This window comes from Chiloscyllium punctatum, chromosome 12 (genome assembly GCF_047496795.1).
Source record: "Chiloscyllium punctatum isolate Juve2018m chromosome 12, sChiPun1.3, whole genome shotgun sequence".
Classification (NCBI taxonomy): Eukaryota; Metazoa; Chordata; class Chondrichthyes; order Orectolobiformes; family Hemiscylliidae; genus Chiloscyllium; species Chiloscyllium punctatum.
The window spans coordinates 39681373-39705835 of record NC_092750.1 but is presented as its reverse complement, the minus strand read 5'-3'; the positions used below and the strand labels follow the sequence as shown (position 1 = coordinate 39705835).

At 40.0% G+C, this 24463-nt stretch overlaps 1 protein-coding gene across 6 annotated transcripts in view; it reads left to right on the top strand.

The window, feature by feature from the left end:
• Nucleotides 1-24463, top strand: part of LOC140483809 (bis(5'-adenosyl)-triphosphatase-like) — a 1171574-nt gene that overhangs the window by 370663 nt on the left and 776448 nt on the right. The window lies entirely within an intron of this gene.

The following is a 24463-nucleotide window of genomic DNA, read 5'->3' as shown; positions in this document are numbered from 1 at the left end:
AACTTCCAACAACCAGAACCATCTTCCTATGTGTTAAGTATGACTCCAATGACTAGTGAATTTGACCTCAAATAGCTATTGAATCCAGTTTTGGTTGGGCTCCTTGATGCCACAGTCAGAGAAATGTGGTTGAGATGCCAAGGGCTGTTACTCTCACCTTATCTCTGGAATTCAGCTCTTTTGTCCATCTTTGCATCAAGACTCTCATGAGGTCAGCAGCTGAGTGACCCAGGCAATACCCAAACTTGGTGGCAGTGAGCAGATTATTGCTGAGCAGGAGTGCTGTTGATGACATCTTCCATCAGTTTACTGACAGTCACGAGTAGACTGATGGGTTGGTAATTGGCCAGGTTACATTTGTCCTGCTTTTCATGCACAGGACATACCTGGGTAATTTTCTGCATTGTCAAATAGATGCCAGTGTTGTAACTGTACTGGAAGAGCTTGGATAATGGAGCAACGAGTTCTGGAGCACAAATCTTCGTTAGCATTGATATATGTTGTTAGGGGCTAAGGCCTTTATTGTATCCAGTGCCTCCAACTGTTTCTTAATATCATGTGGCTGAAGACTGACCTCTTTGATAATGGGGACCACTGAAGGAGGCTGAGATGGATCATCCATTTGGCACTTCCGTCTGAAGATTGCTGTGAATACTTCAGCCATAACTTTTGCACTAATGTGCTGGGCTCTTCTATTGTTGAGGATGAGGATATTTGTGCCCCCTTCTCCTCCAGTGAGCTGTGTAATTGTGCACCACCATTCATGACTACAGAGTTTAGATTGGATCCATTGGTTGTGGGATTGCTTAGCTCTGTCTATCACTTGCTGCTTATGCTGCTTGGGGTCCAAATGGTCTGTTTGGTAGCTTCATCAGGTTGACACTTCATTTTTAGATATGCCTTGTGTTGGTCTTGACATGCGCTCCTGCACTCTCCATTGAACCATGATTGATTCCCTGGCAGGAATAATTATTGAATGGAAAATATACCAGACCATGACGTTGAAGATTGTGCTGGAGTACAGTGTTGTTGCTGTTGATGGCCCACGGTGCCTCATAAATGCCCAGTCTTGAGTTGCTAGGTCTGTTCAAAGTCTGTCCGATTTAGTTCAGTGACAGTGCTGCACAACGTGATGGAGGGTGTTCTCAAAGTGAAGATGGGACTTCATCTCCACAAGGACTGTGCGGTGGTCATGTTTACTGATGCTGTCAAGGATAAATGCTCTGGATCTGGCAGATTGGTAAGGATGAGGTCAAGTATATTTATATTTGTTGATTCCATCACCATTTGCTGCAGCCCCTGTTTAGTAGCTATCTCTTTATGACCTGACCAGCTTGATCAATAGTGCTGCTACTGACTCTTGGTGATGGACAGTGAAATTCCCAACCCACACTACATTTTGCCCCCTTGCCGCACTCAGTGCTTCTTCCAAAGGTTGCTCAACATGGAGGAGTACAGATTCCTCAGCTGAGGGAGGACAGTAATTGGTAATCAGCAAAAGGCTTTTTTGCCCATGTTTGACCTGTTGTAATGAGACTTAATAGGGTCCAGAGTCAATGCTGAGAATTCTGAGGGCAACTCCTTCCTGACTGTATATCACTATGTCGCCACCTCTACTGGTTCTCTCCTGTTGGTGGTACAGGGCATATCCAGGACTGATGATGTTGTTGTTTAGGATATTGTCTGTTATGATTCTGATCATATCAGGCTGTTGCTTGAATAGTCTGAGACAGCTTTGCCAATTTTGACACAACAACCCCCCCCCCCCCCCCCACCCCCCATGTTAGTATGGAGGTCTCTGCAAGGTTGACAGGCCTGTTTCTGCTGTAATTCTTTGTTTGCTCGATGAATCGAAGTTCCTTTGACCTGATTCCTTCACTTAAAACTGGTTTGCAGCACTCTAAGTGAGAGTGTGTCTTTACAGAACGCTAAAGTTTGAACCCAGGCTGATATATAACAGAATTCAGTCCCACTAGCCCTCTCCAGTAAGTTTTGTGAAGGCTTTTTAATCTCTTTCCATGTGTATTCGTCAAAGGGGTAAAACACAATGTGTCTGCAGTTTGGGATATAATCCACAAGAGCTTCTTCCTGCTGGGGAGGGAGGTGGTCTTCAGCCACTTATTGTTGATGTTGTCACAAGATATCAGAGGTCAGTCTGTTTTGACTTGCTACTACCTCCACCGCCTCTCAACACCAAGAGACTGTTGCTTGAAATTCACTTCACATTCATTAGTATAAAATTCCATGGGGGGGGTCTCACTTCATGCGATCATGTAATTTACATCCACAGCCAGTTTTGGTTGTATCAGCCTTCTTTTTGAAGAACACATTTGGAATTGCAAGAACAAATTATCCTCAGAAATTGGAGTTCTGAACTATCTATGGTCATGGCATTTTCACAAAGACAGAAATCAAATACTGCACTTGTGTTGATACCGTCAAAATGTCATCCTTGAAAGTTAACGGAGTGGATTTTAATAATAGAGGTTCAGATGCCCATGTTATAGTTGTACTTTATCATTTTTTAGAAATCAGTTTATTAATACACATAAGTGTAGTCCTGTGGGCAGGGTGTGGGTGGTGGAGAAGAGAGGCTGACTGGAATAGTGTACTGTAAACCATTTTCAACTGTGTGTGAAGAGAGAGAGAGTAAAAGATAAGCTGTATTTATCAGCTATATGAAAGTAGTCAATTTATCAGTATTATTCACATAATTACAAGGAGGCTGCTATTTTGGACAATTCCATGATCATCTTGCACCTTGTTGTGCAATTAGTCTTATTACCTGAGCACCCAAGTAGCTGAAAGCCTCTGAGTACTATTCAACACTTAGTTTAAAAATAAAACAAAGAAGTGTGGATGCTAGAAATCTGAAAGGAAAAATAGAAATTACAGAGAAAACTCAGCAGGTCTGGCAGCATCTGTGGAGAGAAAACAGAGTTAATGTATCAGGTCCAGTGACCTTTCTTCAGAGCTAGAATTACTCTCTACTTTCTCTCCCTCAGCCAGGCCTGCTGAGCTTTTCTCGTAATTTCTGCTTTTTTTTCAACACTTTATCTGTTTTAGAGCCTCAAAAGACTGAACCACAAAAGTTGAAAAAAAAGCACAGTGCAATTGATAGTGTGTATTCTCTATCACCAGAGGCTATGGCCGAATGATGTGAGGAGGAGGGAATCAAGCTTCTTCATTCCCTTCATTCAGCATGGCCACTTCCACTTCAACTTTATCAGTGTTAGTCACTGTCCCTTAACTTGCCATCCCTTCCAGTTGGGTTTCAGATGGATTTGACTTCTGTCACATTTACAAATATAAACCACCATAAGTAGTCAAGATCTCATTGGAATTTACATATTTTGAGTTTCACTTGTCAAGGAAGTATGACTCATTTTGCTTAAAAGAACTGCGTTATTCATCCCGTTTCTCTGCTGAGGGCAAGACAATGATGCAAAACATTTCCCATTCAAATGCTTACCCTGTTCTCTAACTGCTTCTTCATTATCTACCATACATCCACGTGGAGGGTTGCTGCACACCAATCGTCATGTGGTCGTATAGACTACTGCTGCTGATTTTCACACAGCTGGAGGAATGAAAGCAATGCTCACTAATTTCTTTGTCTTTTACATGGATCTCCGAGGTTCCTGCACATCCATGACTTCCAGAACTGGAACATCAATGCTGCGAATGGTGTTTCCTGTGCACTGACCCTCAGCGCGTACACAGCTTCGAGGGAATGTTGACATAGGTCACCATTATTGGGCAGTGCCAGATTTTAAGAGTTTGAATTCCACCAGCTGTCTTGGATTTGAACTCATTTCCCATAGAATTAACCTGAGCACATGGATTACAGGTCCAGTGATATTACAATGTCACAATTTCCCATCAATCTAAATATTAGCATGTCAATGTCTATCATCTGACTTCAATATCAATTTGAACAGTGCTTTCTAAATCAGAATAACTCACTATTAATTTATTCCAAAAAACTACCTTCACCCATGCTTGCCAACAGGAACTTGTGCAAAGATTTCTTGTGTAACTCGTTTGTTTCTGCTGGAAATGAAAACTTTCATAAAATAAGTACCAGTGTCAATGGAATGCTAGCAATAATGTGCTGCTGCTTTCTGCATTTTTTTACCCTTTTTTATCCATTTTTTTACCCTTCTGAATGCTTTGGGTTGGGATAACAGGGATCGAAAAATTTTGCTCACTAAGACTGGATAGGAACTTAGTGAATTATAGTGCAGATTTTAATAACAGAAAAAAAATTGTGACCAAATTCTCTTATCAACTATCTTCTAGTCAGCTTCCACGTATCACGGCCTCTCTTGACTCTTCTAAATTGTCAGATTACTTGTTCAATGTTGAGTACTAGATGAGCAGAAATTCTCTTCAACTGAGGTTCCACTGAGAATTAGTGACCCCATTGTCACACTGTCAACTGTGGGTTGAATCCCAATTGGTTTCTGGGTGAGAAAGCCATCCTTAACTTGCCTCTGCTCCCTTCTAAAATTTAATTGAGGGGAGATGAGAAGATAACAGGGTCTTCTTCCTGCTGTGTTTTTTTGTCCAGTTGCAGAGGTGGCTCCCCTGCTGTGTCTCTGGGGAGCATTCAGTTCAGTCCTGCATTTTGATCTTCTGAACCAAGATAATTTCTCATTACTGTACTGATCTCATCCTTGATTAATACTTTCCCAGAGGTGGGATTTATACAATAACAGTACCTCGTGCTAATTAACTCAATTTAAATCTTATTAAGGCCTTTCCGTTTTATCTCCAGAGTCCTGCAAGTGATGTGACAGTTTAGTTGCCGAAAGGTCACTTTCAGTCAGAGTGTGGGGACTGTGCAGTGCACCAGACAGGCTTAGAGTCTTTCTTGCTTTCCTTGAAACATTCGTAACAGGCTGTGCAGCACCTCTCACAATAAAAAGTACAGGTGGCACAATTGGAAAAGCCACTTTTTATTTAAAATTTGAAAAACTCAGGCGAGGGTGTCTCCAAATTGGGACTACCATTCCCTTGCTTTCCTGCCATAGCATCTTGTTGCTGCTTTAGAGCTGATAACCTCTGGCTGCCCTTTTACTTTCAAGAACCTATCTGGGATCTTTCATTGGGTTGCCTGTCCTGTGACCATAGAACATAGAAGAATACAGCACAGAACAGGCCCTTTGGCCCTCGATGTTGCGTCGATCCAAGCCCACCTAACCTACACTAGCCCACTATCCTCCATATGCCTATCCAATGCCCGTTTAAATGCCCATAAAGAGAGAGAGTCCACCACTGCTACTGGCAGGGCATTCCATGAACTCACGACTCGCTGAGTAAAGAATCTACCCCTAACATCTGTCCTATACCTACCACCCCTTAATTTAAAGCTATGCCCCCTCGTAATAGCTGACTCCATTAGATGGCCACTTTGATGGAAGCCATGATGAGTGACTGTTTTCCACATAGTGCGTCCTTTTGGATCTACATTGGAGACTGATGGGAGCTTTCAGAGCCTGCTAGGCCTTTCTCTGACTGTCACCAATGCAGTACATCCCTCGTTTAAATAAGGAGTCAAAACTGTACACAATATGGTTTTTGTTTTTTGCAACTTCCTGAGCAATTATGGTAAGACTTCCCTGTTTGAATGCACCAATTCCGCTTGCAAAGAAGGACACTATTCCATTTGTCTTCGTTACTAGACAATGACCTAGTGGTATTATCGCTGGCCTGCTAATTTAGAGACTCAGGTATTGTTCTGGGGATCTGGGTTCAAATCCTGCTGTGCCAGCTGGTGAATTCCATAAAGAACCTGGAATTAAGAATGTGATGATTGTTGGGAAAACTCACTTGGTTCATTAATGTCCTCCAAGGAGGGAAAATGCCTTCCATACCTGGTCTGGCCTTTGTGTGACTCCCGACCCACAGCAATGTGGTTGACTCTTAACTGCATTCTGGACAATTAGGAATGGGCAATAAATGCTGGCCTAGCCAATGATGTCCTCATTCTATGAATGAGTAAAATAAAATACTTGCTGTATCTGCACACTTGCATTTTGTGTCTCATGTCTAAGGGTATTTGGATCCCTCTGTACTGTAGCATTCTGTAGTATTCATCAATTTCAAAAAAATATTTTACTTCACCAATTTGCCTATCAAAGTGGATAACCTTTTTCTATATTTTGCCTTTTTGCTCATGGCAGTGGTAATAATGCAGAACTTGTCACTTTTGCAGATTTGCTTTATAATTTAGTTCCTAACTTCTCATTCTTCTTCAACAGCCTCTTTCTTTCTGCTCCCTGTGTTATTGCTATGTATGTGGTCCATAATAATCTGATCTTTCCCCTTTTATTTCAAGTTCCTCTGCACTCAGACGAAATGCTCTTAATGCTAGTACCAAACAAGCAGTGTAGCCTTGGGTACCCACAGTCAGTTGCAGAAAACAGTATCTGTCCCACTATAACCACACTATCTATAACCATCACTACATTCACTTTTATACTCTGCATCTCTCAAATGGCTTCCAGTCTTTTGTTTTCTTCCTGCCATCACTGCTGTTGCCTTATACGTATTTGTTCTTGTAATTCTAGCTTAATTTTAAGTGTTGATCTTTTCACCTTGACTTTAGTCCATCTGTATTGAGCAACTGGTAATTTGTTTGGTCATATGCTCAGGATGTGCCATAACACTGAATTGTTTTTGGAATTATTTTACTGATCAAGTATATAGATTTTAAAAGACAGCTGGATGAGTATGTGATTAGGAAGGATTTAGAGGAATATGGGCCAGATGCTGGCTAGAATCAGGGAGGGTTTCCAGAGAACTGGAAAATTGTTAACATGACACCCCTGTTCAAAAAGGGAGGAAGGCAAAAGACAGAAAATTACAGACTGATTAGCCTAACCTCGGCCATGGGTAAGATCCTGGAATCCATTGTGAAGGATGAGATTTCTGAATACTTGGAAGTTTATGGTAAAATAGGGCAAAGTCAGCATGGTTTTGTCAAGGCGAGGCCATGCCTGACAAATCTACTAGAATTCTTTGAGGAAGCCTCTTTTGGAATGTTGCATGCAATTCTGGTCTCCTTCCTACAGGAAAGATGTTGTGAAACTTGAAAGGATTCAGAAAAGATTTTCAAAGATGTTACCAGGGTTGGAGGATTTGAGCTACAAGAAGAGGTTGAATAGGCCTGGGGCTATTCCCTGTAGCAACGGAGGCTGAGGGGTGACCTTACAGAGGTTTATAAAATCATGAGGGGCATGGATAGGATAAATAGACAAAGTCTTTTCCTTGGGGTGGGGCTGGCCAGAACTAGAGGGCATAGGTTTAGGGTGAGAGGGGAAAGATATAAAAGAGACGTAAGCGGCAACTTTTTCATGCAGAGGATGGTGCGTGTATGGAATGGGCTGCCAGAGGAAGTGGTGGAGGCTAGTTCAATTGCAACATTTAAAAGGTACCTGTTGGGTATATGAATGGAGGGATATGGGCTGGGTTGGGATATCTGGTTGGCATGGATTAGTTGGACCGAAGGGTCTGTTTCTGTGCTGTACATGACTCAATGAAAAGCCAGCCATTGTTTTTGGTCCTTACAATGAACTCTTTTACCTAGTCATCAACTTCATTTGTCCACCCAGCAATGTTGTATTTGGCCCCTAAATGAATTTCTAACCACTTATTTGCATTATCTCTAAGACTGATTATTTAGACCTCCACAATATTGCATGACTCTATCCGTGCCTCAACTCATCTCCCAGTGCAATCTGTTATCTTCAAACCTGATTATTCTAGTGCATTGCTGGGTGGTATCCCAAATTCTATCGGAATGGAAATCCTTCAGTTGCTGATTGAATTCATACTCAGCAGCTACACCATTAGATCATCCATGATATTTTTGAACAGTGGCAAAGGCTTGAGCCAAATGGCCTATCACTGTTTCTATTCCTAATGCTCTTATGATCTTATGTTCTAACCTCTGTAAACTGAGATCATCCTGCTCCCCATTTTGTACCTTGTCCCAAGAGCCTTCCACCCATCATGCCTTTGCTTGCTGAGTTACATTGGCTCCCAGTTGAACAGTTGATTTTAAAATTGCATCCTTATTTTCAAAACCCAGCATGATCTTATCCCTGCCTTTGTTTCAGCATAAAACTGATGTGAATCAGTTGTAAATACTGTTGAGGAACAATGCAAGCCAACTTTTTCACTTTTGCTATGCCAAAGCTTTTTCAGAGATTGTGAGTGCCATATATTTCTTAGACCAGCAATGTCATCGACTTGCAATTTTGATGTGAAATAGTTTGAAATGTTGGCTACAGTCCTAAAAGTACTTGATGTTTTAAAGTGAGAAAATATTACAATTTTATGTAAAATTGAATCTAGAAGGTTGACATCCCATAAAACAGTGACCTCAAGTTTTTCTTTCACCCAAACCAGAAGTAATGACTGTTACATTAGAGCATAATGTCAGAGAAGGATATTGGCTGTAGACTGATGCTTCTGTGCTATTTAGGAGAGATTATAAAAGAACCATATCATTATTAGTGAATAGTACTTGTAGCAATATGTCATTGTTAAGGCTTGCCCTGAAGTATGCTTTGAATATTTATGCAGCACACTAATACAGTCCATGAATCAGTATGTGCATGTCAGAATATATACATCAGAATTCATATAATATGGAATGAGCAAAGAGAATCATTGAAAGCTCTGCCTTGCCATCAAATGTATGTTGAGATGAAATTATGACAAGAATCTATGCTCTTCAGTTTACGTTTTTTATTATTGTAAGGTTCACTTTTTAAAATTATAAATGTCCAATTTGTTCACATATTTTTTTCAAAATTGGCAGTGTTTTACATTTTGCCTATCCCATACAGCAAAATTTTAATTTTGCTCAATCACTGAATATGGTCTTGAGTTTGATCAAGAGACCAATCGAAAACAGTTTATTTCTGTGGCCTTTAAATCATTTCTCAATGACTCCCAGTGTAATAATTAGAAGGAGAAACAAAAATATTCAGAAACTTGCTCAGAAATTGTTATTCATAACTTCATGCAACTGAGATTCTCCAGCCTATGTGGAGCAACTAAACTAATTTTTGTCTCCTGTGCCCCTCTCAACCAAATGCTGTGGCAGAAAATGACCTGTTTGTGAGAAATATGATAGAAGTAACTGCACTCTGTAAAAAAATTGAACTATAGCAAATAGACATAGCTGCAGGGAGCTGGACCTTCAGTAGGAGGTCAGGATTTTGAATCCTCGATTCACACATGAACACACCTACTATAACTTTCACCAGCTTGTGATTGTGCTACTGTTCAATTAGTTGTATGATAAACATAACCTTAGGTGCATCATGATGATGTAAAATATAGACTATTAATGTTTAAATCTCATCAACTAACCTGAAGGGCTTGGACTTTGATTTGAAAGAAAACAGTTAAAAATTGAGCTGAAGCACCTTAAAATAGTTACCATAATGACATGACCTGGGAGAAGGCGAGCTCAGCAGGAATTCATTGGAAATGAAGAATTCAGCAGGATATAGGGTTTTTGGTACAGTCAAAATAAAAGAAAATAATGTATCTTTCCAAAATGGGAATCAAATTTTAGATGATGAAACAAAGAACAATAACTTTCTCAATTGCTTGATGCTTAGGGCAATTGAGTATCAAAAGTTGAAACATCTATCCCTTCCATATTTTAACAAATAAGTATTGCTTGCAACAAACGTAACTCCATAAAAGACCAATTGCTTCTCTATCATGGGCACACATCATAAAAATATTATTCTCCCTTTTGCTACACACATGCTGAATGAATAAGCACATATACAATAACAGACCCCAAGATTAACTATACAGGGCACTGTTGATGTGTGCAGAGTTATTTTCTTTCCAAGGCTCTGATCTCTGCCATCTGCCAGTCTTCACCTTAAAAAGGGTGATCATTGATGCAATGATTAGAATTACTGTATTTGCTTGTCTGAATAGGGTAGCTAATGCTGCATTCTGGTAATATCTTTGATTTAATAACATCATGTCCCTTTAAGATAAAGATTCCTTTCAAAGGTAATGATTTGCAGGGATATGTACATACAAACATACAATTTAGGAACAAGATTAGGCCCCGAGCGCCTCAAGCTGCTCCACCATCCAGTATGATCCTGGCTGATCAGATTGTGATCTCAATTCCACATTCCTGCTGATACATGGTAACATTTGTCTCCTTTGTTTGTTAGGAATCTATCAATTTCTGACTTCAAACTAGTCAATCACACCATCTGTATTGCTCTCTGATGAGCTCTAACAACTCTCAGTCCTACAAAAGAAAATACCTTCTTCTTCTCGATCTGAAATGGGAGATTGTTTACTATTAACCTAGATCCTGAGTTCTAGTCCCTTCCATAGGGGAAAACATCCTTACAGCAGCCACTCTGTCAAGTATGCTCAGAATATGCTTCAACAAGATCACTTCTTATTCTTCAAAACTCCAATGAATACAGACCCGGACTGCTCAATTTTTACTCTTAAAATACTTTTTGTGGAAAGCAATGTACTGTGTAACATAATAGTTATTTCAATAAGGTTTGACTCTGAACTTATTTCATAAAATTCGAGAATGGTCATGGTCCCTGTTGTGCCAGGTCCCCACAAGAACACTCTAAGCTCATCATGCTTCCCACTTTTAAATCACTGTCCTGCGATTTCTTTTTCTTCCAGTGCTTGTCCAAGTTCCATTTGAAGGCTATGACTGAATCTACCAGCAGCACATTGACAGACAAAACATTCCAGTTCCTGTTGTTTATAGGTCGAATGCTGAAGGGTGCCATAAGCACTACTCTTAATGATGACTGCACATCCGGGCAGAAACACTCAGGATCTTGAAAAAGTGAGACCTGACACACAGTCCCCGTAACAATAACATCAATGTAATTTGTAACAGTAGCCAGCATGCAATAAAGTATATTTTGTTAACTACAAGAGACTATTTTAGTAGTTGGGAAGTCATGCTGTGGCTCTATAGGAAATTGGTTCAGCCACACTTTTGGAATACTGGGTTCAATTCCAGTCTCTCTTCCCCCCACCGCCTCCCCCCCCAAATAGGAAAGAATGTTGTGAAACTTGAAAGGGTTCAGAAAAGATTTACGAGGATGTTTTGAGGGTTGGAGGGTTTGAGCTAAGGGGAGAAGCTGAATAGGCTAGGTCTATTTTCCCTGGAACATCAGAAGCTGAGGGCTGATCTTATAGAGGTTTATAAAATCCTGAGAGGCATGGATTGGGTGAATAGCCAAGGTCTTTTCCCCAGGATAGGGGAGTCCAAACTTAGAGGGAATAACTTTAAGATGAGAGGGGAAAAATTTAAAAGGGACCTCAGGAGGAACTTTTACACACAGAGGGTGGTGTGTTTATGGAATGAGCTGCCAGAGGAAGCTGTGGAGGCTGGTTCAATTATAACATTTAAAAGGCATCTGGATGGATGTATGAATAGGAAGAGTTTAGAGGGATATGGGCCTAATGCTAGCAAATGGGAATAGATTAGGTTAGAATATCTGGTCAGCATGGATTAGTTGGACCGAAGGGTCTGTTTCCACACTGTACATCTCCATGACTCTGACTCTAGATCAGAAGTGGTTTCCCTTTATCATTCTAGACCAAGCAGGTCTTTGAGTTTCCTACATTTCAAGAAGATCGTGGCAAACACCACCATCACCATAAGTAACAACTTTGAATAGTTCCTATAATATAATAGGCATTGATGCTGATTTGATTTGACTGCTCATACCACACATAATGAGCACTAGTGTGAGATCTTCAGACTCAGCTTCAAGTTGACTGCTCCAATTGCAGCAGGTTAGAACTGAAGGTTAAGACCACTACCAAAGTAACCCACGTGGCAAACCACAATAAAGAAAAAATATTCCAGCAAACAGTTAAAGCATTTCTGACCTGGTTTCAGAGACATTCCAACAAGAAAGTTGGAGACACATTCCAACAGGAAAGTTAGCAACTCCCTGGAGGAAGAAAATTACTGTAATAATTCCAAAGCAGCTACAGGCTGTGTTGTAAGGTGGTGGTTTGTGGGAGGCAGAGTTCACGAATGAGCAAACAAACATTAGAGGGTTCCGTGAGTAAACAGTAAAATTCTGTATTGGCTAGGGAAAACTTCAAATGGTGCTGTAGTGAGGATAGAAGGTCAAGAAGATAAAAAAAACTACTTGTGGACTTTTTGAGTATCACTGCCATCGTGAGCAGATACCACAAAGCACAGTCACAACAATTGGAAGAACAGGGTGAACAGAAGTAACCTGAGGTTGTATACCTGTCGACATTGTGAAGCAAGTAATTAAAACAATAATATCAGGCAGATTAAAAGCCTAACCAGACCTTTCTAATGGGAACTGAAAATTTAAGCGACTTTATTCAGATGACAGGGAAAATGGCATATCATAATTACCTCAGTAAAGGCAGGAATAATTTATTTAAACTGCAGGAATCATTCAATAATACAGTAATTAGAACAGCAGTGATTTGTTAAAGCCCTAGATCATGATTGCCTTTTTAAAATCACTTTCTCACTCTACATCATTTTCAGAATTGTATCCTTTCAGTTATATTGCCTCATATCATCCTTCCTGTCAAAACGTATCACTTTACGCTCCTCTGAATGAAATTTTCTGCCATGTGTCTGCCCATTCCAATACCAATTCTATGTATTCTTGAAAACCACCACTATTTTTACAGTCCACAAATGTGAACAAATGTTGAGGTCATATGTAATCAAGGAATCCAGTAGTCCTTGTACTGATCACTGGGAAACCCATTATCTTCTCTGAGACTGTAAACAACAATTCATACTGCTGTTTCCTGTCACTTCACTGAATTTTTAACCATGTTATTACCATCCCTTTTACACCATGACCTCCAGTGTTGTTGGCAAGCTTATTACGTAGCCCTTTATCAAATAACTTGGAAGACCATACATGTACCAAATACACTTGTTACCTTCAGCACTATCTTAACTCTCAAAAAAAACCTCAAGTTCATTAACACAATTTCTGAAAACACTTACATGTTGACTTTCCTTAATTAACCCACACTTGTATAGATGTCTGTTCATTTTGTCCAGGATTATTGCTTCCAAATGTTTTTATTTCCTCCTTAGTTAAAACTGGTTGGTTTGTACTTGTTAGGTTAATCCTTACAAACTTTCCTGAACAAGGATCTGTATTCAGCAGTCTACTGATAACATTGCTATATCTAAGAAGAATTGAAATATTATGGTTAGTGACTTGTCAGTTTCCTCTTTTACTTTCCTCAGGTACTCAGGTGTATTCCCCGCAATTCTGGTTATTTAGCACCAATAAATACTTTCTAATATGTCCTCTGTGTTCTTTTATTTTTAGTTTATCTAATGCAGTGTTGCTTGGTTGCTGTGATTTTGGGAACATATTATTCCTTAGTAAAGACAGTTACAAAGTACTCATTTAGTAATTCCTCCAGCCCTCTGTCTCTGCACTTTCTGATTTTTCTTTAGCTCCAAGCCTCCTTTTATTATCCTTTTACTATTTAAGTGTTTATATTCTCTCCTCATACTCTCTCATTGCCTCTCTTTTTTTTCTATTTAATTTCCCCTCTGAATTTTCTCTATTCACCCTGGTTCACAATTATCTTACCAAACTGACATTTGAAAAATGCACCCTTTTTCTGCTTCAACTTACTATGTATCACCTTCATCATTCAGAGAAGTCTGTTTTTTGTTCCATTTCCCTTCCTGGGGATATATCTTGATTGTACCTGCACCATCAGAGAAAAATGTGAGGGCTGCAGATGCTAGAGATCAGAGTCCAAAAAGGTGGTGCTGGAAAAGCCAGTCCAGCAGCATTCGATAAGCAGGAAAGTCAATGTTTCGAGCATAAACTTACATCAGGAATGTGGGGGACTCAAAGGGGCTGAAAGATAAATGGGAGGGGGGTGGGTCTGGGGGGAAGTAGCTGGGAATGCGATAGGTAAATGAAGGTGGGTGTTGATGGTGATAGGTCAGAGTGGCGGTTGGAGCGGGTAGGTGGAAAGAAAGATGGACAGGTGGAACAGTTCAAGAGGGTGATGCAGAGTTGGAGGGTTGGATCTGGGATAAGGTAGAGGAGGAGGGGAGATCAAGAAACTGGTGAAATCAATATTGAACCTGTGTGATTGGTGGGTCCCTAGGTAGAAGATGAAGCCTTCTTCCTCCAGTCGTCGGTTGGATAGAATTTGTCGGTGGAGGAGGCGCAGGACTTACATGTCCTTGACAGAATTTGGGGGGGGTTGGGGGGTGGGGGGGATGGTGGTTGTTGAAGTGTTCGGTCACAGGGCGGTGAGGTTGGTGCATATGTCACGGAGATGTTCTCTGAAATGTTCTGCAAGTTGACGTCCTGTCTTCCACAGGAGACCACATCAAGTAGATGAGGTATTTGGAGGTGCAGGAAAATCTCTGCCAGATGTGGAAGGATCCTTTTGGAGCCTTGGATGGAGATGAGGGGGGGGGGGGTTGTGGGTGCAGGTTTTACACCTCTTGCGAGGGTAGGTGCCGGGAGTGGATGGTGAGTTGGTGGGGGACATGGACTAGCAAGGGAGTCGCGGAGGGAATAGTCTCTGCGGAATGCTAAAAGGGGTGGAGAGGGAAATATACCTTTGCTGATGGGGTCTGATTGTAGGTGGTAGAAATGGCAGAGAATGGTGCGTTGGTGGGATACAAGGTAAGGACCAGAGGGGGTTCTGTCCTTGTTGCTGTTGGAGGGGGTGGGGTTCAAGGGCAAAGTTGTGGGAAGTGGAGGAGATGGGTCAACCGGGCAGTCAGGTTTGTGAATTTTGGGTAGGAGGTAGAACCGGGCAGTGCAGGATTCCTGGACTATGAGGTTGGAGGCTGTGGATGGGAGATCCCCTGAGGTGAGGAGGTTGTTGATGGTCTGGGAGATGATGGTTTGGTGATGGGAGGCGAGATCATGGTGAAGGGGGCAGTAAGAGGAGGTGTCTGTGAGTTGGCGCCTGGCTTCAGTGGTGTATAGGTCAGTGCGCCCGGTGTACCTGCAACATCCCCTCTTTAAAGGCAGACCATTATTCTGTTACAGTTTTGCCTGCCAGGTTATTATTTCCAATTTATCTGAAATCAACACTCCTCAGTTTTTTTTCTCTCTTCTATTTGTTCCTTCCCCTTTTCCAACATTAATCTGAACCTTAATACTATGAATGCTGTGCCTTGAAGGTTGGCCTACTGACACGGGATCCACTTGGTCCGTTTTGTTAATTGAAAAACATATGATCATGGATATTCCCCTGAATATACATAAGAAACTCTTCTACTCTGTTCCCTTTACATCATGACTACCCCAGTCACTGTTAGAAGAATTAAGTTCTCTCATTAACTCTATGCTACAGTAATTTCACCTTTCTCCAATTTTCCTCTATATGTACTCTTCTGTAGCTTTCCTACTAGTTGGTGACCTATAGGCTAGATTTAGTAAAGTACTGACTCCTCTTGTTTCTCATAGGTAAATAAATTCTGTCCTTTATCCCATAATTATGTCCTTTCTCACTAGAATTGTAATATTCTTAACGTATACTGCCACCCTTCTTTCCATCTCTGTCTTTCTTGAACATGTTGTATCCAAGATTCTTTGTGACCCAATTATGCTCTTGTGTGAGGTCTCCATTATTGCCTCAACATACTATTTCCAAAGATTTTTTTAATCTCCATATATACTTTTTGTATGTCTTTTGAATAACATTGCATTTGTTTAAGAAATATCTCTCAAACAAAAAGCCCTGTTGCACCATAATACATACAGCTCAAAAATATACAAATCCCTTGCACAGAATCAGTAGCATTAAAATTCGGAATACAATCTGAATTGTATTTGTTGATGACATGTAAGCAAGAGAGGCAATATGGTCTCAGCATTCCAATGAGCTCTTTAATTTTGAACTACCAGATGCAGATACAATTGAAAAAGACAGCTACAAAATAACAGTGAAAGCTGGCAAGACAGTCAGTAGACTGTTTAAATTAAAGTCTGCAGAGTGAATTTAATTACAACTGAAATTTAAGTCTGTAGAGTTTGTGACAAGATGAAACGGCTGCATCAAATGTTACCTCTTCTTTGACTGTATGAAAATTCCATGACACAATAAGTTAGCAGTTATTGCATTACCTTCTTTGTGGGGTCATCATAATTTAAGATGTTTTCAGCCTTTCTGTTAATTTCCTCTGAACTAATTGAAGAAATACTGTAGCTTCTGCACTTGTAGATGCTGTACTGACCAACATGACTAATGATAATTCTATTGTTAGGAAAATGTGTGGAGATTAATCAACTTCCATCAATTACTGTATTTCTCATCACTGAGCATTTATCTGCATAATACCTGAACTGGAAAAATTATTCGATATGATAAGTATGCAGCAAGCTCAATATCTCTGATAGTATAAAATGATTTGTAGTTGAGTTATTCCCAGGGTTTTAGCCGATAATGGTACCCCAACCAACATATTGAAAACAGTTTTTCTAGTCATTGTCAAAATGCTACATATGGGAGTTGGAAGCACAAAAATTGGCAACTCTCTGTCATAATACTGGACAGATATAATCTAAGGTTGAAATCTGGCTTGATCATAAATTTTATTTGTGCAGTTTGATTACTGTGGTGGTTAGCCACTGAACACACATTCACAAGAGGCTGTCAATGGTCTCTTACCAAAAGAACAGAAATTTATTATATAAAATAAAAAGTATGCAACTATATCCAACCGTTTAGAAAGATTTTAAACAAAAATTCAATCCTTTTCCCAGCATTATTCGATGAGACTCTCAACCCTAGTAAATTTTAACTTAAAGCATAATTTGTGAATTAGTCACTTAACTGATGAGATTTCAAGCATTTATTTTTGGTGACTGGATTTGGTGCTCTCATTTGCTGTCTCTCCCCAAGATATACAAACACTGACTACTTTATTGTCTTCTCCAAACTGAATTTGAAGAGCAGCTTTCTGTATTTAAACTGCTAAAGCAATTTTAAGACTTCTCTCCAGCTCTGAAAGTCTGAACTTCCACAAACTAAACTGCTTTCCTGTTGGTTTGAAACTAACCTTCTCAACTGAAACGTGATTGTGACCATTGGTACAGCTTTCTGTATGTCATAAAAGTTCAACATTGTAAGCATTCTTTAATTCCCCATGTAGTTTATCAAGTCATTTGGCTTCATTCATGCGCTTTCTTGGAAATTATGTTTAAATTCATTTCTCAAAAATAACTTTCTGTACTCTTCTTAAAAAAAAACAAATGCCACTTTCACATAACTAAAAATAAAAGTGCATTTACCTCTGCTTTAAAATAGAATTTTGAAATGATAAATATTTATAATATATTGTTGTGCATTTCTACAACAGTAATGATGCTTCAAAAAATGTATGCCATTAGTGTTGGTGGGATGTGAGGTTGTGAAAGAAATTGCATAGAAGTCATTTTTTTTTGCATGGAAAAGGAATTCATTGTCTGAACTTTATGATACTTTGGTAAAGTCTGATTTTCATTGAAGTTCATGGAGGATATCGCCACCTGAGCCCTATCGAGTTTTCTCATGACTATTGGCCCAAACCCACTCTAACTACCTATCCTGTCCCTCTCCTATGATGGTAGCTGTATTCTCCCATTCACCGTACTCAGAAAATGTCAACGCTTGCCGGATAACCTGGAATAGACTGGCATCCCAGTTGCAAGCACCAACATCAAATTGCCATTGTACACTCAGGCAAACATTGGCATTCTCAAGCTACCCTGCACAGCTGTACACGTTCTCAGAAAACAGCAGAAGTTGGCACCATGATTTGTCAACAAACACCTTGGCATTCTGGTGAACAGGGTGATGCAGTGGGGGGCTGTCCTCTTTCCTCACAACTGCCAAAAGAGGCTACAACACCAAATCCTGCCAGTCAGGACCACGGTAGCTACATGAGTCAGGTGAAACTCCCAGTAGAAGGTTAATGACCTTCTGTGCTCCACAAGAATAAGTGCCACCATCTTCCCGCTGCTACTTCATACACACTCTTGCTGCACCCATATTCCACAGTGGCTCATACTGCAAAAATTGAAAGAACTGTGGATGCTAGATATCAGAAATAAAAACAAAAATAGAAATTGCTGGAAAAACTCAGTAGATATGTCAGCATCTGGAGGGAAATCAGAATTAACGTTTCGGGTCCAGTGAACCTTCTTCAGACCTGAAGAAGGTTCTCAGGAATCAATATCTGTCAGAGTATTTCTGAAGGGTCACTGGACCCAATTTGTGTTTCTGTTTTCTGTGGCTCATGCTGCATCCTTCTCACTTTTGCATGCAACACCTTCCCTTATTTGATCTCATCCACCCCAGCCCCCCAAAATAGCAACTATCCATGCCCTCTGTGCTGGCTACTCACTCACTTTGGTCACCTCATCACCTTTCTCAAACTGCACCAAGGCTGGTAGAAGGCCTTTATCTTCAAAAACTGATCACCATTCCACTGAGCAGCCAGCTCATTGTTGCCAGGTGAACGTGGCTTTGTACAACTCTCCTGACTCCAATTTGTCTGTAGTGATCCGCCAACTGCTTGAACAAACAAGAGAATACATAATGAGTGCTGGTTACTGGCTTTTTAAAAAGTGTAGTAATCCATTCCACAATTCTGGTGTTTAAAATAGTCCTTCTCCCATTTCAGTCCACAATCAAAAGTGCAGAAAAATAAAAAGGGGCAGACTTTACATAACAGCAAGGCAATGTAGCAATTGATTGAAAACCATGAAGATGCAATTTATTGTGATAATTTCCACTCAGATTTAGCTGCTGACTTACAAATAGAGAGTTCCCTTGAGAAAATAAATCACCAGCTGCTGAATTCCGCCAGAACATTAGCTTAGAGAGAGCAGCCTGAGTTTGGTGATTATAGTTTACTTTCAAGCTGATCCAAAATATTGTCTGTCATCTTCCTTTTCTTATGGGGTGGGGTGGAAGTAAGAGACAGAGAACAGTGGAATGTCACACCCTGGCAGCCTTTTATAAGACTGTACAGATAACGGAAAGGAAAATTATTATACGCAGATGGTTGAAGAATGTGTGGATATTTTTACTGAGCATTCTGGAAAGTCAATTGTCATACTCGGGGACGGGTGTGTGTGCTGGAATTGGTTGCATTCTGGCAAGTGTGAACATTTTAAAAATCTGAAAACCACCTGTAGAGTTGAACTCAGTCTGGATAAAAGGCTGACAACCTATTCTCAGTGGGTAGGTTGGCAATGTAAATATTTTAATAAAAACAAAATATTACGAATGCTGGAAATCTGACATTAAAGAAAATGCTGAAAACCTCAGCAAGTCTGGCAGTTTCTGTAGAGAGAGAAAAACTTAGTTGATGTTCCATTTGGGTAACATTTTTTTGGAATTTAAATACTTTTGTGAGATTGATAATGTTTGATTTAACCTGATTTACATGTTTAATGTTGGTTATTGGGTTTGTCAAGATCTGCTTTCTTTTTGCCTGGGGAGCTAGGTGTGGTAAAAGGACACATCAGAAACTGGAGATGGAAGGGTAGGATAACACATAGTGAATACTGACAGAAGAAGTTCCTGAAGTTGTGAGAGATCATAAGGAGCTTAGCCTTGCAGTTGACTTGTGGAGGAACGTAGATGATGTTGGGGAGTGGAGTGGGGAGTTGGAGCGGTATTTGGAGAGCAGACTCTGGAAGAGTATCTGGAAAACTATTTACAAGGGAGTAGTATTGTGGGGAATGCAAGCTGAATATTGGATCACAAGATGTGGAAATACTGTCACAGGGTTGGGATAGCAGTTAATTTGGAGAGTGCATTTGCAGATTGGATCATTGGGGCTTGGAAATCAGATGACCAGCGAATATTTGGCTGTCAGATTGTGAGGATCTGTGCTTCAGATTGCAGGATATATATATATATATATATAAAATATATGTGTGTACAGATTGGATGATTGGAGCATTCAACGCCAGGAGTGCACATAACATGCATTAAGTTAGATGAGTTATGAGCCTCTTTAGGAGTTGTTAAGCGATGTGACTAGAATTTTCCAAGTGAGCGTCCAATTTCTGAATATGGTAAGGAACAATTCAACTGCTGGAAGTCAGCACAAGACACATGCAGGTGTTTGGTGTTTGTGGAGATACTACAGACCCTCCCTGCCAACCTGGATTCAGGTGCAGCCAAAAGGCTAACCATTTACGGAATCCCCTTCCATGGCTATTTTTCTGGACCTCCCGCACCCCAAATTATGTACACATACATGTGTATGCTCTTTCTCTCTCTCTCTTCCACTCTCTCTCCATCACTTTTCCTCTCTCACTCTTCCTCTCCTTCTCCCTCTCTCTCTCTCTTCCCCCTTCTCTGTCCACCCCACTTCTCTCCCTGTCTCTCCCTCTCTCTTTTTCTCTCTCTCTCTCTATCTCTCTTTCTCTCTCTCTCACTCTCTCTCTCACACACACACACACACTTTGGAGACGTCATGATTTATCTATATTTTTTATTGATTTTTAGAAAATGTTCCTGAGAAGTAATGCACATGTTTTACTGACGCGCTGTCCCGCCTTCTGTTGCTCTAAATTGGACAGAGGTCATTTCTGTAAACAAATTAATATTCCAGTATTCTAATTTTTGGAGCAAGGAACTATTTTATCTTCTCTGCATAGAAAAAAATAATAGTTCTATATAGAAATGTTATAAAAAAATGAATATTGATCAATTTTTGCAGGAGCAACTCTGCTAGTTCCACTCTCCCAACAGCACTAATTTTTCAATTTATTTTTCCCTTCAGGTGCTTTATCTATTTCTCTTTAAAGGGGCATTATTGAAGGTCTCCAACGCAGACTTCACCAATGCATTCCAGATCCTAACCATTCCTTGTATAAAACTTCTTTTCTTCATGTTGCCATTGGTTGCTTTTTTTAAAAAAAAGCTATTCAGAGTTGTTATAAAACACCTCTGAAGTTGGTGGAACTTGAATTTGAACGTTCTTAGTCAGAGGCAGGAACACTTCAAGTGTACCACAATAGCCCTTGCTGTTGTTTCTTTACCAATCATCTTAATTTGTGTAATCTCTTACTCAACACTTCCGCCAGGAGAAACAATTTCTCTTTATTAACTCTCTCGATGTCTCATGTTTTTGACCACCTCCTTTATCAAATCTCCTCTCAACTTTCTCTGAGGATGTAGCTCTTACTTTTCCATCTATCCACACAACTAAAGTTCCTAACACCATTTCTTGTAATTCTTTTCTGCATCTTCTCAAAAGCCTTTATATTTTCTCTAAAGTGTGGTGCCTAGAACTGAACACAGTGCTCCATTTGGTATCAAACTAATGTTCAGCTTCAGACAATTGCCAAGAAGAAGGACTTTCCTCTGATTTGGCTCCAGATAAAAGAGTCCAAAATTTCCTAATTTTAATTTAGAATTGACATTGTGATAAAAGCAACATACTAAGGATGCTGCATATCTGAAATAAAAATAAAACTTGACCGGCCTGGCAGAATCAGGGAGAAACAGAGTTGACATATTAAGTCCAGTATGATTCTTCTTTGAAACCTGCTGGGTTTCTCCAGCACTGTCTGTTTTTAATTTCATGACATTGGGGATGAGCTTTATCTCTCTTCTATAGTATTTTCAGTACTTGAATGTTTCCCTTGAACTTTGGTCTATGGTTCTGCATGTCATACTCAGTTTTATATCAGTCTCAGATTCTTTTTCCAGCCTCTCTCTTTACAAATTTAATGCACTGATTGTGATATATCCACCATTTTTTGCCTACAGTCTGTAAAATTCTACATATGTCTATACTGACTTTCAGCTGCCATTATTCTCCACATAGAATCAGAGAATTAAACAACATGGAAATAGATCCTTTGGCCAAATCAGTCCACACCGAACATAATCCCAGACTAAACTAGTCCCACCAGCCTGCTCCTGGCTCATATCCCTCCAAACATTTCCTATTCATATATTTATCCAAGTGTCTTTTAACCATTATAATTGTGCCCACATCCACCACTCCCTTAAGAGGTTCATTCCACACACAAATCACCTTGTGTGTAAAACATTTGCCCCTCATATCTTTTATTAAATCTCTCTCCTCTCACCTTAAAAATGCACTCCCTCGTCTTGAAATCCCCCATTCTAGGGTAAAGATATCTACCATTAACCCGATCTATACCCCTCATGATTTTATAAACCTCTATGAGGCCACGTCTCAACCTCCTATGCAACAGTGAAAAAGCATCACAAATTATCTCGGTCAATGAAGACATTAAAATGTATTGTATGCTAATCAGAGACTACAACAGAATGAAATTAAGATTTTTTTATTCGCTTGTAGGACATGGGCATTGCTGGCTGCCCAGTATTTTTTATCTGCCCCTAGTTGCCCTTGAGAAGACTGTGGTGAGGGCTGCCTCAGCTGCAGGAAGGATGTTGTAAAACTTGAAAGGGTTCAGAAAAGATTTATAAGGGTGTTCCCAGGATTGGAGGGTTTGTGCTGTAGGGAGAGGCTCAATAGGTTAGAGCTATTTTCACTGAAGCATTGAAGGCCTTCCAGGGTGACATTGTAGTGGTTTATAAAACCATAAGGGGCATACATAGGGTAAATAGACAAGGATGAGGGACTCCAAAACTAGAGGGAAAAGATTTAGGGTGAGAGGGGAAAGATATAAAAGGGACCTAAGGGGCAGTTTTTTCATGCAGTGGATGGTGTGTGCGGAAGGAGCAACAGAGGAATTCATGGAGGCTGGTACAATGCAACATTTAGAGGAGATCTGGATGGGTACATGAAAAGAAAGGATTTAGAGGGATATGGGCCAAATGTTGGCAATGGGACTAGGTTTATCTTGGATATTTGGCTGCAGAATACATGTGGCATTTCCAGTACAACAGCAAGCAGATGGGAATCTGCTGCATCAACCATGGTGATTTCCAGTTTATATCCTTGAAAAGCCAGTAGCCAACCTGACTTCTGTTTGTCTCCTAGGCTCAAATCCTGACTTCTCTCACATGAAGTTCAGTGTTAGAGCTGCATAAATAGTCTATTCTAAATGACACTATAGATAACAGTATGCAGTTGAACACTGGACTTGGACTGCAGGATCTACAAAGAATCAATCAAAAAATGTTAAACTCCATTTTAGGTAGTCTATTGTATAATTTTGCTAGCATAAATTATATTGTGGATATTTAAAGTTTCATAATAGTACATGCAAAAGTAGAATCCATTTCAGCATTGGAAAACAATTGAAATGGCATTCAATCTAAAACAAGCCATGCATTACAACAGAAAGTAAGCGCACTGTCATTTTTGTCACCAATTTATATTCATTCATTACTTCAAAATTCATTGTCCACTTACTTTTATTCACTACATGTGTGAGAGTGACCTTTGCTGTTCCACCCAATCAACCTGGCATTGTTTGGAGTTGGGTTGTTACAGGGAGAAAATCACTTGTTTAATAAGTGCATGATAACGGTCTTCTATTCAAACTAAATTACACAAGTGATAGGCCAATTGTCACTTGTATACCCATGTGGCAGCCAGGTCTCAGGGCTGCTACATTAGAAACAATATGACATCTCACAAGCATGAAGTAGCTTGGTGCAAATCTTTATATGTTGCTGAGCAATAAAATAAAAGATTGGATTTTTATAATATCCCTTGTATCTCCGAATTACTTCCTCCTGTGGGGAACTTCCTTCAAAAATGATCTTGTCCTTGATAGAAATATCTTTACTAGTAGAAAGTAAATATTTCTAAAGTATCATTCACTGTTGTGTAATAATATCTTAATTGCAACATTATTGTTTAAATATTGTAGTGTTCAATAGTGACTCTTTTGAAGATATATAAGTTACAATTTGATAATATTTGCAATGTTTAATGTCTGGTCACACCGAAGATTAGCCAAGGCCAGCTGAGACTTAAAGACATCTCCCATATCTTCAAAGACTTGCTGCAAAGAAGATAAAATGAAATCTTGTGATTTGATGGGCTCCTACTCTAACATTTGACTCCCAGCTTGCTCCCAGTATGGGCAATTACCTCATACCTGGATCCTCTCCGAAAGTATTCAATGAAATCAGAATTTGGAGGATTCCGTTACATTTAAGAGACACCATTGTTTAAGTAAAATAATTGTTCGCAGCAAACTGCTCAGCCTTCAGGATAGCATGGACCACAACACCCTACAGCCTTGTCATGGCAACCATTGCAAGATGTGTCAGAGTGTCGACATGGATACCACCATGACATGTGGGGACACCTCCCTCCATCTGCACAGCAGGTACTCAAGTGACTTGGTCAACGTTGTCTGTCTCATACGCTGCAAGCAAGAATGCCCCTCGGGATGGTACATTTAGCAAGACCAAGCAGATGCTATGACAACGGATGAATGGACACCGTGCAACA